The sequence below is a fragment of the Danio rerio genome, chromosome 9 (assembly GCF_049306965.1).
Source record: "Danio rerio strain Tuebingen ecotype United States chromosome 9, GRCz12tu, whole genome shotgun sequence".
Lineage (NCBI taxonomy): Eukaryota > Metazoa > Chordata > Actinopteri > Cypriniformes > Danionidae > Danio > Danio rerio.
In genome coordinates, this window is record NC_133184.1 from 7,887,965 (window position 1) to 7,905,883 (window position 17,919).

A 17,919-nucleotide genomic window follows, 5' to 3' on the forward strand; every position below is an offset into this window, starting at 1 on the left:
TATTTTTTTTTTATATTACATTTATTATTTTTTGTTGTTAATTTTAATATTTGATCCTGTGTTTCGAATAAAAAAAAACTGTTTAAAATGTATTATTGTTGAATTGATATGTCAGAAAAAATCTCCTATGTAAATAATATATGCAAATGTGTAATCATTTATTGTCAACAAAGTGTTAGCTAAACAAAAGCCAACCCGCTTGTCCAGAGAGCCCACAGTGACGGTAATAATCGGAACGAGTGGGTGATGAACAGGAGGAAAGGTTATTTCAGATAATAAAGTCTCTAATAGTGTGGGTGTAGATGTGCTCTCAGCTAAAAGCACAGCGTGGAGTTATTCAGGTCATTACTGACAGTAACCTGCTGAAATAATGACTCTTGTTCAGGGAACAGCACCAAATTCACATTTTATCAGAAAACACATTATGTCTTAAGAAAATCAAATGCTCCATGATTTTAAGTTCTAATATTCCTTAACCATATCTCTATGCATGGTCACCCACTGAAGCTACAGCAAGCAGGATTGAGCCTGGGAACAACAGGGAAAACAGCACTGGAAGTGTTGTTAGTGAGGCCAGCAGGGGGTGCTCACCCAGTGGTCTTTGTAATTAAAGTCTTAGTACATTAACGGGGACACTAGACCTAGGGCCAGACAGAATCTGCGGACATTCTTTGCTATTTCTGTGGAGAATTTGTATGCAGAATGATTTTGGGAGTATCATAACTAAAACCTTAATATATATAAAAAACAAAAAACAAAAATTAAACCGTTTTAATGTTTACAATGCAAATCTAATTAGATCTAATTTGTTTGGTAAACAAAGCAAGTCTCATATAATATATCTACTAAAAGACAAAAAAGCATTGCTTTAAAAACTGTATCGTAAATAAATCATATGGCTATTTTCATATTAGTTAATAATTATAATAAAATTGATTTTAAAAACTGAATAAATATCAATTTACACACATTTACTCAAGTAAATAAATAGAATCAATGATGGGCTAAATATCTGCGGAAATCTGCACAGGCAGATTCTGTGTAGGCCTAACTATTTCATAAGAAGTATTGTCCTTTGGTGTGAGATAGTAAAGTGAGTTTCTGATTGGCTAATGTCAATTCAGTGGTGGACTTACCATTAGATAACCTCAAAGAAGAGATAACCTCAAATTCCATAAGTGCTTTTGGTCTCTCTCACTGTAAAAATAAATAAATAAATAAACAATTAAATCAAATATAATTACAACCGTTCTTATATTCTAACAATGGCTATGCAATTCATAACACCTGTTGACTCTAATTAACTGAGCTGCCTTCAAGGTCTTTGTAATTACCCAGCCAGCAGTGTATAAGCACCTGTGACCTTCTTACTACTATTAATACACCAGCGTTTTTAGCGTTTCTACGCAAACATGTTCGTTTTGAGCATATTACAATATGACAGAAAATAACTGCTGTATGTTTAAATAACGATTAACCCCAGCTAGCATCTTCTTTGCGACATCCACCTTTAATTTTGGAACCACCCTACGCCTCCGGAAGTCGGGAAACAGTTTGAGGTGCAGCTGGAGCTTCTTTTTGGAAATTTTCTAGTCTATATTACAGGTAGAGTACTGTATGTTCATTAAATTACTCACTTTTTTAATCCAAACTGTCTGATTCACACTTTAAGATATCTTTGCTGTGACAAAGTCTGTGTGATGTATATTTTTGTGTTTAAAAATCAAATAGCACCGCGGTTTCAGTTTCTGTTTCTATTTGAGCTCGTGAGGCGCTGTTTTTCGGATGAGACCTTAAACCGAGGTCCTGACTCTCTGTGGTCATTAAAATCACAGGATGTCCTTCGAAAAAAAGCTGGAGTTTAACTTCGGCATCCTGACTAAGTTTGCCCGCTGGCCTCTGTCTATCATGGCTCTCTTAACCATCCCCATATCATATTTTTTTATTTAGTTTTTATAAATTCTTTATTCTTTTTATTTATTTATTTATTTATTTTTTGTAAGTTTAGTTTTCTTGTAAGTTTGTTTAGTCTTTAGTTTGGGCTTTCTTCTTTAAAATGTATTTATTTATTATAACTTTATTTTAGAGTGAGATTTTGAATTATTAGCCCCCCTGTTTATTACTTTCCCTAATTTCTGTTTAACGGAGAGAAGTTTTTTTTTTCAACACATTTCTAAACATAACAGTTTTAATAACTCATTTCTAATAACTGATTTATTTTATCTTTGCCATGATGACAGTACATAATATTTAACTTGATATTTTTCAAGACACTTCTATACACCTTAAAGTGACATTTTAAAGGCTTAACTAGGTTAACTAGGCAGGTTAGATTAATTAGGCAAGTTATTGTGTAACGATGGTTTGTTCTGTAGACTATCGAAAACATATTTAGCTCATAGAGGCTTATAATTTTGACCTTAAAATGGATTTAAAAAAATGTAAAACTCCTAAGCCTTTCTCCAAAAAAAATAAAATAAATAATAATAATAATAAAATAAAAAATAAAAGAAATTATCAGAAATACTTTGCAAATACCCTTGCTCTGTTAAACATATTTTGGGGAATATTTAAAAAAGAAAAAATCAAAGAGGGGCTAATATTCTGACTTTAACTGTATAATGTGAGATACTCCTAGTTATAAGTGAGAATGAGTCCAGCATAACTACTATATGTATAATTCATTTATTATCTGCATCCCACCAAACTAAAGTAATGGTTTTACCAGTTTTATGGGAATTTAGAACTTTCTTGCTCGCTCTCATGGCTTCTCTTTTTGTCAGCGTAGAAGGGTCAAGTGTCTTTGTTATGCAGATAGAGACCAGCAACAGTCCTGTGAACATTAAAACACAAGAGTGGATGAGAGCAGCTCACCAGCCTACAGCAGTTTTATTTTTCTTCTGTTGCACTATTTAATTTCATTATTTCATTATTTTCAATTAAAATGTATTTTAGTTAATTTATATATTGTTTTAATTAAAATGAATATTCTTAAATTACGTTTAATTTCACTAATTGTATTTAATTATATTGAAGGTGCAGGCAAAAATGCAAATGCAACACTACAGGCAAAAATGAAAAAATATAAACATAACAAAATACATTATAACATTTATAAAAAAAAAACTTTAAATTAAAAATGTAATGCACCTATCAGCTTTGTTTGCCTTTTTATTTTTATTCTTCAGAATACACTAAGTCTTTATTTTGTTAAACTTCATAAATTTGTGTTTAGATTTAAATAAAATACACTTTTCTCAATCTGTTTGTTTTAACTATACTCAAGAGTGATATGTTCATCATTTCCCTGATTATACAACATTATATTCTATAAAATACCAAAATTGTTGTTGTTGTTGTTTTTTAATCTGGTTATTTTTTTTTAAATTATGGAGTGATTTAAAAAAAAGATAACCAAAATAAACTTTAATGGAAACATTTTTTTTATGTATCTATTTATTCATTTTTAAGTGTGATTATTTATTTTAAAAGTTTTTGTTTATTTATTTACTTATTAATTTAATTATTTATTCATTTTCAGCATGTTTATTTGCAAATTTTCATATTTATTACTTTATCTATTTATTCATTTTTCAGTGTGTTTATTTATTTTTAAAGTTTATTTATTTACTTATTAGTTTAGTTTATTCACTTGATTCGTTTTTCAGCATGTTTATTTTATTTATTTGCATAGTTTATTAATTTTCATAGTTTATTTATTTACTAATTAATTTACTTATTTATCTATTTATTTATTTTTCAGCGTGTTTTATTACTAATTTTCATAACTTATTTATTTATCTATTATTCATTTTCAACCATGTCTAATTTATTGTCATAGTTTGATTAGTTATTGTTTTATTGTTGTTATTATTATTTTGCCCTATTCACCTGCAGTGTCTTGCTTTTATTTAAAAAAAACAACTTGTACACAATAAAAAAAATATGACTAGTCACAACTAGAAATGTTTTATCACTTAAACTTGCTTTAATAGGTTATTTAAGCTGAACTAAATTTAAGTTACACAACTTAATATTTTTTTGTCAGTTTTATTGATATAAATTTAGATGGTTAGAAAAGTTAACCAATTTAAGGTGCAATATTTTTTAGAGTGTATGCATGTGTAGGGTATGTTCGACATTTCAGCACCGCACGTCCCTCATTCCCCTCCCCCGTTGTGATTTCACAGCCAGCAAAAGTCCTGTGTCACTGTTGAAGACCAGCAGCTGCTCTTTTACTAAACAGATGTAGGCAGAGATTTTTCATTTCTGTCCTTCTCTGCCTTCCAGCACGTTCTCCATTATCAATGAACATGCTCTTCTTTTTTAATACAGACTGTTTCTTATCATATTGGATCGTGTTGTGACTCCACCCTTTATATCTCTCTCTCTTTCTGATTCCGCTTTGCAGTTGGATGATTTGGTTTAAGAGACACTAGTAGCACAGGAGAGCTGTGTGGAGTGGAAGCAGCTCTTCTGTGTTTGAGGGATATTAAGAGAGCGGAGAAGTGCGATCAGTGGAGTGGACTGAGACATTTTGGAGATCTCTGGATTATGTATAAACTGCTAGAGAAGAAGAGATCAGGGCTATGAGGTAAGTGTGCGCTTAAGTGTGTTTCTTTGGGGTTTTGTTGCTAAAACTGTCCCTAGAATATAGCACCTGCTTAACGAATTTACCAAAACATGACCATATAAAACAGAAAAGACAGTCCTTCTATTTAAATTAAATTAGGACATTCTTTAGATTGGTTTTCGAAATGGTTACAAGATGACAGTACTTGAATAATTTTACTGAATTACTGTACTTGGGGATTATTTTTGGAAATTCTACCTTACTTGAGTTAAGACTAATTGTTTACTTTTACATTTTAAAGGAAAAACAAAAACACTTTTTACAACTTGCTATTGTATTTACTATTGAAAGGTCGCTTGCTCCTAACAAACCAACATAACTTGCAAAACTAGAGGTGAAAAAAGACATACTTATAATGGGACGTGATTCAGAAATAATTTTTTAAGGAAAATGTTCTTTTAGATCAATGTTTAAGTCTCAAAGTAAATCTAGGATTATGGTCAATTGATGGTTGTCAATATTATTGTTAAAAGTCATAACTATGGCTAATTCGTAATATATTTGTAGTAGTAGATTGTTTCACCAAAATTGAAACCAGAATAGCAAAAGTATGAAATAATAACATTTAAATATAATAGTTAATTTCAAATGTTATACTTTTTCTGTGATCTTGTATATCTGTGCTTGTAATATTTTTTGTGCAACTGAAAGTTTCAGAAAAATACATGTAAAAAAAAATGTCTTTAGGCTCACATTCAATTTAATTTAATGTGTTCTCACCGAATATAACATATTAATCAATCTGAAATCATATTCTCAAAACCCGCTTTTTGGGGTCATATACGTTTTTCTTTTAAGCCATTAAGTTTTGGGATTAAAATAAATTGGGTTGGTTTAAAGTATAGTACAGTACTAGCTAGCTACAAAAAACATGTGCAGTGTATCCATTAAAATAGTGACAAATATGTGTCCTGAATGAAGCTCAAGTTTTCAATTAAGTTTCATGAAGTTTCCTATCATGATAAAATCTTGTATTGTTGATTTCAATTCAACTTAATAAGGGCACAAGACAATAGGCTTTTTGTATGATATCGATTGTACAGTTCACTTTGAACTTGTGTGGGCACTCATTGGAAATATGTTGCTGGCTGCTGCTACTGTATGTTTCTTGTTTTTGCTTGTTCTGGTTTATACATTTTAGTTGATTCAGTTACTTTTGTTGAAGCAGTTTACTTGTGTGTCCTGTCTGAGGGGTGTCCACAAGTGGAACCTGACTCTTTGTCAAGAGTTTAATTGGTTAATTGAGCAATCATAAGGCTGACATTATATACTTCCCTAGTGCTTTTTGCCATTTTGTCTGACAAACAACGCTTAATGGAGTTACTATATTAACACTGGTGGACTTGAAGTTGAAAAGTTGTAAAAAAAAAAAGATGCCTGTGTAGAACTTTTAATGTAATCATTTTCATATTTGAAATTGTCTTGTCGGGCGAGGCAGTGGCGCAGTAGGTAGTGCTGTTGTCTCACAGCAAAAAGGTCGCTGGGCTCAGTTGACGTTTCTGTGTGGAGTCATGTTCTCCCTGCCTTCGCGTGGGTTTCCTCCGGGTGCTCCAGTTTCCCCCAGTCCAAAGACATGTGGTACAGGTGAATTGGGTAGGCTAAATTGTCCGTAGTGTATGAGAGTGTGTGTGAATGTGTGTGTATGTTTCCCAGAGATGGGTTGCAGCTGGAAGGACATCCGCTGCATAAAAAAAACTTGCTGGATAAGTTGGTGGTTCATTCCGCTGTGGCGACCCTGGATTAATAAAGGGACTAAGCCGACAAGAAATTGAATGAATGAAAGTGTCTTGTCAGTGAAATCTATATAGAACAGGGGTCACCAATCTCGTTCCTAGAGGTCCGGTACTCTGCAGGGTTTGGCTCCAACTTGCCTCAACACACCTGCCTGGGTGTTTCAAGTATACCTAGTAAGACATTGAATAGCTTGTTCAGGTGTGTTTGATTAGGGTTATAGCTAAAATCTGTAGGACACCGGCCCTCCAGGAACAAGTTTGGTGACCCCTGATATGGAAGATTATAATCTAGTCAAATGTTTCAAGTTGGTCAAACTTTCAGCAAATTGGCAGTGTTGCAGTGGGAGCTTTTACTTTACTCAGAGTCACTCAGACTGCACCAATCACAGTGCTTGCTAGATCTCAAACTTTTTATGCACCAGTCATTAGAAGAATTAAATTTCACAATCTGATTTCAACAATCTCACACCACTTTTCCACTAAGGCAGTCTGAGCAAGAGCAAGAGCCAAGTTCTAAAACAATTCTTTGTTTTTGACACCTAAAGCACAGCTTTGAACCTGGAAAGTGTTTATCAAGTAGCGTCAAAACATTGCTGGGCCATTTGCATCAGAGGCTGCTGTCTGGGTTACCATAACCGGTAACACTTTACAATAAGGTTCATTAGTTAATGCATTTACTAACATGAACTAATGATGAACAACACATGTACAGCATTTATTAATCATAATTGAACATTTACTAATGCATTATTAACATTCAAGTCCATGCTTGTTAACACTAGTTAATGCACCATGAGTTAACATGAACTAACAATGAACTACTCTATTTTCATTAACTAACGGTTACTAACATGAACACATACAGTAGTACATGTATTGTTAATTGTTTGTCCATCTTAGTAAATGCATTAATTAACATTAACTAATGAACCTTATTGTAAAGTGTGACCCTATAACCAATAGTAATGACAGACACTGCAATCCATTCAGAAATTTTCATACCTTTGTCCTTGTACCTGCACCACTGACTTTAGTCTACAAACAGAAACATGGCATTGCGTAGGGTGTATGATTAGACCCATAGGATGCAAATGTGTGTTAAGAGAACATATTTAGCTTATATGTTTCCTTTGGGAATGATTGGCAATATCTTGAGTGACGGATATAGATGTAATGAAAAGCATATCAATATCTTGTAGCTGTAAAAAGCAAGACTAGAAACAGCTATGGAAGAATCATCTGCAACACTGAGATGTATTGATGTCCAGCAGTTGTTAGTAAATTAGTGTTGACTGAGATGGCATGTTTTGTTTATGCTCATTAAGCTGCTGTGTTTCTCTCTCTGGAGTGTTATGTTTCCTCCAGACTGCAATGCTAACTGGAGAAACTATATAAGGATAAAAACAAACAATTTCATCATTTACAAATGAGTCAAGACACGGCTCTTTCTATGTGGTTTAAACGCATTTGAAAATCCAGTTTTCTTTGTAGCTTACTTGCATGACCACATCCGATTATTATTATTTTTTTGTTTGTTTTGTTTAGTTTTTAGGGCATTGGGGCAATCTACAGTACGTTACTGTAAATCAAATGCAGCATATATATATATATATATATATATATATATATATATATATATATATATATATATATATATATATATATATAGTTTTTTATATATATATTTCCTGTAGCATCTACAGTACCTTACTGTAAATCAACTACAGCAAAATCATGTATTTACATTTACAGTATTCTCAATATATATGCATTGAGTATTTTATATATTTACTGTAAAATATACAGTATTTTTTTTACAATGCAACTAATATACAGTAACATACTGTATAACTGCCCTACAGTTTAACACAGTTCACATTATAGTTCAATACTGTATAATGTACAAAAATTGTTAATGGTGCATTGTTAATGTCCTGTAGAATCTACAGTACCTTACGTTAAGTCAATTACAGCAAAAATACTGCATTTACATTTACAGCACTCTCACTGTACATGCATTTACGGTATTGTGTATCTTTACTGTAGAATATACAGTTACTTTTTACAATGCAACTTTAAAATACAGTAACACTGCATAACTGTACTACAGTAAAATACAGTTCATATTGTATTTAAATACTGTCGTTTACAAAAATTATTAATAGTGCATTAACAATGTCCTATAGAATCTACAATGCCTAACTGTAAATCAATTACAGCAAAAATACTGTATTTACATTTACAGCACTCTCACTGTACATGCATGTACAGTGCTGTATATCTTTACTGTAAAATATACAGAATTTCACAATGCAACTTTAAAATACGGTAACACTGCATATCTGTCCTACAATAAGATAGTTCACATTACAGTTAATGTCATTTAAAAATTGTTTACAGTGCACACTACCCTAAACTTAAAAAAATAAAAAGTGATGGCCTTTTGTTGTAGTGTTTTGTTTTTGTTTTGCAAATACTGTTGACAACATTGTCACAACAATCCCTGCTTAATGGATCTGTTAAAAGCATAAAAACCTGGATGGATGCATGCAGGCAGTCCTGGGGCCTGTTCCATGAGGATGGCTAAACAAACTCTGGGTTACAATGACTAGTTTCAAATTGACAAGTCCACACCAATCCGATAAGGCATCGTCAGTAGCATTACTCTAATCATCAACTCCCTCCGTTAAACCTAGGCTTTGATCTCGAGTTTGTAGAGTGCATGTGCATGATATCAGTAGCAAACAGCCAACCATGTGGTTTAAAACAAAGAGATACTGTGATTCGCTTCTCACGGCAAAGTCAACGTGATTCACTGGCAAAGATTAAAAGAAAAAATATGTTTTTTTTTAAATATGTACACTTCAAGATGAAAAGAGCTGTTCAAGAAAACAACATGAATTATCAGTTCAAGGGAATTTATGTAAGTTTTATATATTGATTGTAAAGCTTTGTTGCATGCTAATATTTTTGCAATTATTAATATTAAATAATATTCCCTAAAGATCCCTTGGTTTAATTTAAAACGGATATGTTTTATCAAGTAGATAGCTTTTTAATTTGTAACAAGAAAAACTGGGCAGTGGATTTAATGTCATAGATTCACTTTTTACACGGCTAAATCTCGGATTGAAATACGACATGCTCTGGAGTTAGGTTAGCAATGCAGAGGAAGTTGCCATGGCGATGAACGCTGCTAAAAGCCAAACCACTTGGTTAATTTAATCCAGAGTTGGTGCGAACTAAACTGAAACTTATCCGGTGAACCAGCTTTTGTAGGTACAGGCTACTGTAGTCCACCATTGTTGTTTTGGCATGGTATACTCCCATGCCTATTGACTCAATATTTACCGAACAGGTGCATAATATATATATTAATTATTATTTTTTTTTTTTAAATGACACCATGACTATAATGGTGGAAATTTCCAAAATTTTAAGTAATAGAAAAAGATTATAATAATAATAATAATATAAAAATGTACAAACATGGATAAAATTCTTGGTATCCTTATATTTAAGAAAGGAAAAACTACAGTAGTCATTAAAATAACATTAAAAAAAAAGTAAAGATCAATCAAACACGACTAAAAATAAACTAATGAAAATAATATATTGTTTTTGAATTGTGGTTTAACAAAAGGCTAGAAAAAGACAAAATAATGAAACTGGCCTGAATCAATTATTTAATTTAATTAAAAGCTTTTATTCCAGCTAAAATAAAATAAATAACTTGTATATATAAAAAGAGAACACTGCGATTTTTAAAATCCTTGTTCTGTTAAACCATTTGCAGGAGTTCTCATAATTTTCTCTTCAACTCCAAATGTTTTCCAGAGTAAACAAATTTTCAAACAAGTAAATTGCCAAAGGATTATACAATCAGAATCGGTGTGTGCTTTACACACACTATTAATTTGTTTTGGCTACAGACATTTTCAGTGCACATAAAGTGATAAGTGACAACAAGAAAATAAATATGAGAAAATGTGACAAACATTAAACAGAGATGCAATTAGACAAAAGAGCTCAGGATGATGAATTGTATTTACAGTTTTGTTATAGATACTGTATACAAGTTATAAGGTGCTGCTGGGTACAAATGCGTACATGAGAAAGTATTGCATTGTATATTGTTATAAGGTGCTGTGTACAAGCGTGTATGGGAAAGTAATACATACAATAGGTTACAGAATAGGTTAAAATACAATAGGTTACAATATACAATACAGTCTCATTACGAAATGTTAGTTAATACACTAACCAGCAGAGAAAGTGAGAACGGGCTATATTTGTATTTTATATAGTTTACTAAAAACTTACTATTAAACTAGTTAGTTCCATTTATATAAAATAATTATCATATAATAAAATGTAATTAAGACAATTTTCATTGTCTAATTAGCTATAATAATTAACAAATGTAGCCTTATTGTAAAGGGTTAGCAAACAAATCTTTAAAAAAATAAAAAAACTTTTTCAGTCAATATCTGACATGCCACAGCACAGATTAAAATCAGAATCTGTTTATATTTGAAGATAAATTATTATTTGAAGATAATAATTGAATTCAATTTGCATCTATTTACTTCCTGAGTGAATTATCTTCTAGATTTAGATTGTAGATTCCTTTCTTAATAAAGCTCTATGTGTTAAGAAAGGTATGGAAAGTGATAACTGTATCCGACAGCATGCAGATTGTACAGTGTAGTCTAAGAGTGCGTTGTTGAATATTCTGCATTCACTCAGAGGAAATGTTCTGAGAATGCAGCGTTCTGGTGTACAGAAGTAGGTCAGGAGTAATTGTGCGTGTGGTCTCACGGATGGTGGTAGAAATGTAATATCAGTGAGCGATGGTTTGTACAGATGCCTTCACACTGAATACCTGCAGGGCCTGGAACAAATCCACCACATTAACCTGATTTAGTGGGTCGATTGCAACTAATGCGACCACCTTTTTCAGGTTTCACGCTGGCTTTATGTTGTCACAGAAACAAAGTGAATCTCTTTTCATCATCATAATCATTTAACACTTGTACATGTGCATTTGTTTGGACATCTCAGTAGATATGGACAAATAATAAATGTTACAGAAAGATGAGTTTTAAGGGTATATTTATGACAACTTTGTGCAAAAATTTGTTGTTGTTTTTAGTTTAGTGAACAGGCGTCCCTTCTTCGTACCTCGCTTAAATGATCTATGATGATTTGGCAGATCCGGGATCTTTTAATCTTGATAACTGATCTCTCGCTAATTTGGTTCTTCAAACAAGTTGGCAAATCAGATTAGAATGTCTGGATAAACTGATCTGAGATCGCTGCGTGTGTTGTGAAGGACAGATCTATCGATCCTCGAAATCATGATCAGCAATGCAACGATTGGCTGACGGCACAGCAGCTTAATGACATCATCCGATTAATATTCAATTATCCATGTGAGCAAAATTACATCAAATTAGCAGTAAACGGTTTGTTAAATATGACGCGCAATAACCTTCCACATTTCTTGTGAGCTGCAGGCTTTACACTTTCATGAGTCAAGTGTATCATCATGTATTTCAATGCAAATCAATGTATTTAGTTCTACATTTAGAAAAGATTTTCTTTATTATTGTAGCCATTTTGTAAAGAATAACTGGTTGTTTACAAAAGTATTTTGATATTGGTAAAGGGGTCTGCAACTTTTGTGAAGCATCAAAACACTGGCATATTAACTATCAAACATGTTTATGACTGCATAAATGTATTATTGCTTTAAAAAATAAGTGACATATTGCATTTCTATTATACACAATTTGTGCTAAAGCGATCTAAAAAGTTCATATAAATAAGTTTTCTCTTTGCACCACCAGGTGGCAGTCTTTGTACTTTCATTTCGAGGGTGCAGATTGCATAAGTTTTATTAATATGTATAACTTTATTTTATTAATAACTATATATATATATATATATATATATATATATATATATATATATATATATATATATATATATATATATATATATATATATATATAGTTAAAAAATATGTACCATTTTCCCAAGTGTATATAACTACTACTGTAAGAAAATATCAGAATTCAGAACATACTTTCTGTATTATCTTTGCTTGAACTGAGCCGATCTAATCCTGTTTATATGAATTGAACCTGCTCCCGATCAGGTTTGACCTAGCAGAACTGTTGCTATGACAACAACTCTCGGATCAGCTTTGAAGAACAAAACGATCCTGGATCGTGTCAAATCGTCCATATCCAAATCCAGCTAACTGAGTAATCCACGTACGAAGAACGGACCCCTGTTCACATATATCTGCAAAAAAATATTAAAACCTTGTAGTTTACATACTGGGACATTAGTTGGTGACAAGGTTATAATAGTTTTGTTGCGTCACAACAGCAGACAACCCACTAGTTCATGTCATTCCCTAGTTAGTGTTTGACCGGCGTTGTGCAGTAATTACATTTATTACTAAGCCACACTTGCATGCTATTTCAGAGCAAATATTCAGAGTAGCAGGGTAAACGGTATAGGAAAGCTGTCATTGTTCAAAAATGAACCAATGTGAATATAAAAGCAACTTCAGCTCAATAAAGCAGGTTAGGCGGAATATCGCTATTTGCTGATGTTTTGTTGTTAAAGTAAATATAAATCTACATTATCGATACTGAAAATAGTCACATCAATCTTTCGCTGGGAGATTTTAGTGGCTGAACAACACGTCTGTGCATATAAGTCATACATAAGACAACACAATCTAACATAAGCCTATAGCCTGAATAATATAGTTTTAAAACAGAACATTACCTGTATAACAGTAATACTTCAGCCATGGTGTCGTCCTTCCTCCAGCGTAAGTAACTCCTATACTGATTCAGGATTTTCAAAAGTTTCAATTCAGCATTTGATTTCACAGCGTCTGTGATTGTCTCGTGAACACGTGGCGCTCATACAGGCGGCCACGCACAAATGGCGGATCTACGTGAACAGATGCGCAGAAGTCCGAATCTACATTTGCTGATAGACAGTTTGAGCTACTTATCAAATTTATGGGAGATAAATTTGTTGTCGCCCAACGATATGTAATTGGATGAACAGTTTTTAATTTTTTGCCTTACCCAGAATATGAAAACACATATAAACACATTTAGATCATTTACTTTAATCATTACTATTGGACTGAAGAGATTTCAACCAGCACAACAAACAATATTTCTGAAGACAATCACCTGAAGACCTGCACCTTTAAATTAGTGAGCTAAGTGCCATCAGCTGGAACTGCTGATTAGTCCCACTGATCACATGATATAAAAAAAACACTCATCAGAACACATGGAAAACTACAACACAAACCCACATGACAACAACAAACAGGAATAGACAGGGCGCATGCAGGGGATGAAGTAAATTAACCCAATTTTTACAAAAAAGACCCCCCTCCCTTTAAATACAACCATTGTAAAGCTAGAACCTGAACCACAGCAAACACTTGAATTGTTTTAAAATAATATTGTGATCTTTAGTTTCAAATGCACCACTTCAGCCTAAAAATATGAATAATGTGGAAGACCCAGAGTCCATGGACTGTAAAATGTCATTTGCAACCTTCAGCAATGCTGACTTAAGACTATGTTGTGCTCTAAAACCAGATTGACATGGGTCTAACATTTATTCGTTCACTTTCCTTCGGCTTAGTCCATTATTTATGAAGGGTCACCACAGCGGAATGAACCACCAACTAATCCAGCATATGTTTTACGCAGCGGATGCACTTCCAGCCACAGCACAGTACTGGGAAACGCCCATACAGGCTCACATTCACAAACACACTCGTGCACAAAGGCCAATGTAGTTGTTGTAGTCAGGCACAATGGGATCAAGATTGCAGATATAATTCTGGTAATCGACTGTAGGTGTTTTCTTACGTTTTTAAAATGCATTTCATGAGTCTACAGTAGTTAACGGGGACCTATTATGCAAAATATTTACTTTTATAATGAGTTTAAACAGTTGTTTGGCAACAATATTTAATTACAGCCTCCAACAACGACAAAAAAAGTAGCTTAGTAATTGGTAATTCTATTTTTTATAATCACACTTAATAAAAATAGTCTGCAGAAACACCTTGATTGACATTCTCCCTTTGTACATGTGAGGAGAAAGAGATCATCACTAGTGGCTGGGACTATCTCATTAGCATAGACAGCCCTGACTGAGAAGCAGCCATCCACCATTAGAGCTTTTGCACAATACCTTTCGAAGTTAATGTTAGCGACTAAAAGGTATTAAAATTGTCAAGTTTTAGGATGCACAGATGAACACGGTATTCTCCATAGTCTACCTTCTTCTGAGACACTTTTGACATTTTCAGTTTTTCACAGAGATAACAGTCCTGTTGAATTTGACAAATTTCGATCCTTTCGATTCGAAGCCTGAAAAGGAAAATTTCAAAGAGTTACAAAAATTATTTGGTGTTTTTTTTTTTTTTTTTTTTTGCTGAAACCTCAGATACACACTCTAGGGACATAATAGACTTATTTTGCATCTTGTAAAAAGGGGCATAATAGGTCCAGTTTTTTAAAGTTTTGTGAAAGTATTGCTTGTTGAATAATTTCTATTAATTTTAAAGTTTGATTTTTAGTGTTCTGTTTAAGTACATTTTTACTCTTGTAAATATTATTCACAGTAACACAGAATTGCATTTTTAAAGTGTACTGCATGCTTTACTTAGGCCTTGTTTACAAGGACATTGTTTTAAAACCACATTTTCTGTCAGTGTTTTTAGTGTTTTTCCACACACACGAAAATTTGTATTAGAGGACTAAAACCCAAACTTTCTAAGAACTCCATCCAGAGTGACAATTTTCCAAAAGTCTGAGTACAATGTGGTCATGTGGATTGCATCCTGTTTATTTTTTTTGTTTGTTTTGTGTTTTTTTCTTCTTTCTGATTGGCCAACATATCTGGGTTCACACCAAACACAGATGACATGAAATGAGGTGAATTCTGCATGTTGAAGGCAAACACATTGAGTATTCCACATTGTTCGACCTCAGGATGGTAATCCGCCTCTGTTTCCTCATTTGCATTAACATGCATTTTACTTGCGAACATACCTTCTTCGTTTGATGAATCCAGTATAAAGGGGTCATTATTGGTGCCTTTTTAGTTCGGCATGCCCTTAACATGCATAACGGTGTGTTTCTGCATTTTCATGTGGAAAATAGACTTAAGCTCTTTGTACATGGCACACAATGACAGAAACCATATGAATGGGTCATTTTTGAGTAGAAACACTACTCCAGATGTCAATCATACAGTGCAAAATGAGAACCCCAGTATTAGAACCCAGAGTATCAGCTGTTATTGTTGTTTACTCAAATAATCATTGCAAAACTAAACAGTTTCTATTCAAATGTACTTGGATGTTCATGATTTCATTTCTTCAAGCTCTAATTGAGTTTTAATTTAGAATGCATTCATTACTCTCATTTAAACATTTACATTAAATACTTAAGACAGATTAAATCAAATGTAACGACTATAGAGACTGATACAGTGCTAATATTTCGAGAAATGCTCTTCTGTAGAATTCAATTCTCTTGTGAACTAATGAGCTGTAGACAGTGAATGAATTGCCACAGTTAAAACGTATTGTTTACAAGTTGTTTTATTGATGACTTTCCACAGTTGATTCATCAGTTGAGCAAATGCATGAGACAGTTGATGTTTATTGTGGGCTATAACTAGTGAAGAGGAAGGAATGATGGCATTCAATTTTCCTCTGCTGCCATTTTACCCGAGGTGCCTTCTCAGAAACATTCAAGCAATGAACATAAAAACAACATTTATTGTTTAAATGTCCTAATAAAACTAACATAAAGAAAAAGCTGAGTTTCTTAATAAAGTAAGAAGTCTTGTGATTATTATTTGAGAGGTATGTCTCAGATGAGCTTAATTCACAAATCACATGAAACATGTCAGTGTATTGATTTTGTTGTTTAAGGATTTGTTAAAATGAAAATAATTAAATTTGAATTATCAGTTTCTAAAAAAAAAAAAAAGAAATACATATATGACAGCAATTTTTTTTTCAGTTCATACGAATGTGTGCTACTTAAACACTTCATTTTGATGCTCCTTAATTTCTTTTTAAACACACAAACAATTGATGGTGATGAATATATACATATAAACATATTCACTAACCGGCCATTTTATTAGGTACACATATCCAACTGCTCATTAACGTAGGCTGGTCTGAGTAATTATGATGTTTATGCTGATAAAAAGGCAACAGTAACTCAAATAACCACTCAATACAACTGAGATATGCAGAAGATTATCACTGAATGCACAACACATCGAACCTTGAGGCGGATGAGCTACAGCAGCAGAAGACCACACCGGGTGCCACTCCTGTCAGCTAAGAAAAGAAAAATGAGGCTAATTCGCACAGGCTAACCAAAATTGGACTATAGATATTTGGGAAACGTTGCCTGGTCTGATAAGTCGTGATTTCTGCTGCAACATTAAGATGGTAGGGTCTGAATTTGGCATGATCAACATAAAAGCATGGATCCATCCTATCAAAGATTAAGGCGGCTGCTGGTGGTGTCATGGTGTTGGTGGATATTTTCTTGAGACACTTTGAGCCCATTAGTACCAATAGAGCAATTGACACTCCAAAGACTACCTGAGTATTGTTGCTGACCATGTCCATCCCTTTATGACCACAGTGTACCCATCTTCTGATGGCTACTTCCAGCAGGATAACGCACCATGTCATTTAAATGCAAATTCATTTAGCGATCAAATGTTTATATTTAGAGCTAATAATATTGTCTTTACAACAAAAAACGACTATAGCTATGATTTTTTTTATGCATGATTCTACTAAATCGAAGCATCTGCTGGTGTCGTCCTTGTCAGTATTGTGATCTAAAGGAAAATAAGCATCATCAATCATGCCTACGTCTCAATGTACAAACAACATTTTTTTTTTCTCCTCCCGGAGGAGAAAGACCATCGTCTCATTAGTATTTCCTTCCCTTGCATGCATCTTTTTCTCCTCGATCTCATTTTCTATCAGTGAAGGCATCTAGAGACGACCATGACAGCCTAATCGAATTTCTCCCTCCTCCGTGCATGCGATTGCCTGTGGAGGAATTTGTTTCTCTGAAGTTATCTGATAATTTCCTCACTTTCTCCAAGCTGTTTTCTTTCAGATCGGTCCTCTGAAATTCATAAGCAGCAGCTGTTTGGAGACCTGTTGCTAGCTTAATTGACTGTTGTGTTTACAGGTTGTGCCTGTATTCTATGGTCAGCTGTTGTTGTCTGATAAGAGTGTTATTTGGATGAAACTTGTAAATAAATTGAATTGTGAAGGCACGATTTAAGAAGAGAGCTCAGAATAGATACGTCTTGGCATTTTTTCTCTTCTTTTCTGAAATGGGCAGAGAGGGAGTGATGGATGAAAATACATGAGACTGAAAACTTGTGAGGATTATGCCAGAACCGAGGGAGGAAAATCTGCAGCTTAATTGCTCTGAA

At 33.2% G+C, this 17,919-nt stretch overlaps 1 protein-coding gene across 4 annotated transcripts in view; it reads left to right on the forward strand.

Annotated features, from left to right (window-relative positions):
- The first annotated feature begins 1,343 nt into the window (after positions 1–1,343).
- Positions 1,344–17,919, forward strand: part of myo16 (myosin XVI) — a 357,150-nt gene continuing 340,574 nt past the window's right edge. For 3 of the 4 annotated variants that reach the window (XM_073912461.1, XM_073912457.1, XM_073912466.1), the window contains exons 1-2: positions 1,344–1,605; positions 4,412–4,594. The gene's annotated coding sequence lies outside the window, so the exon portion shown is untranslated. Of the gene's footprint in view, positions 1,606–4,217; positions 4,249–4,411; positions 4,595–17,919 lie in introns of those variants that run through there. The other variant, XM_073912458.1, reaches the window with a different exon arrangement.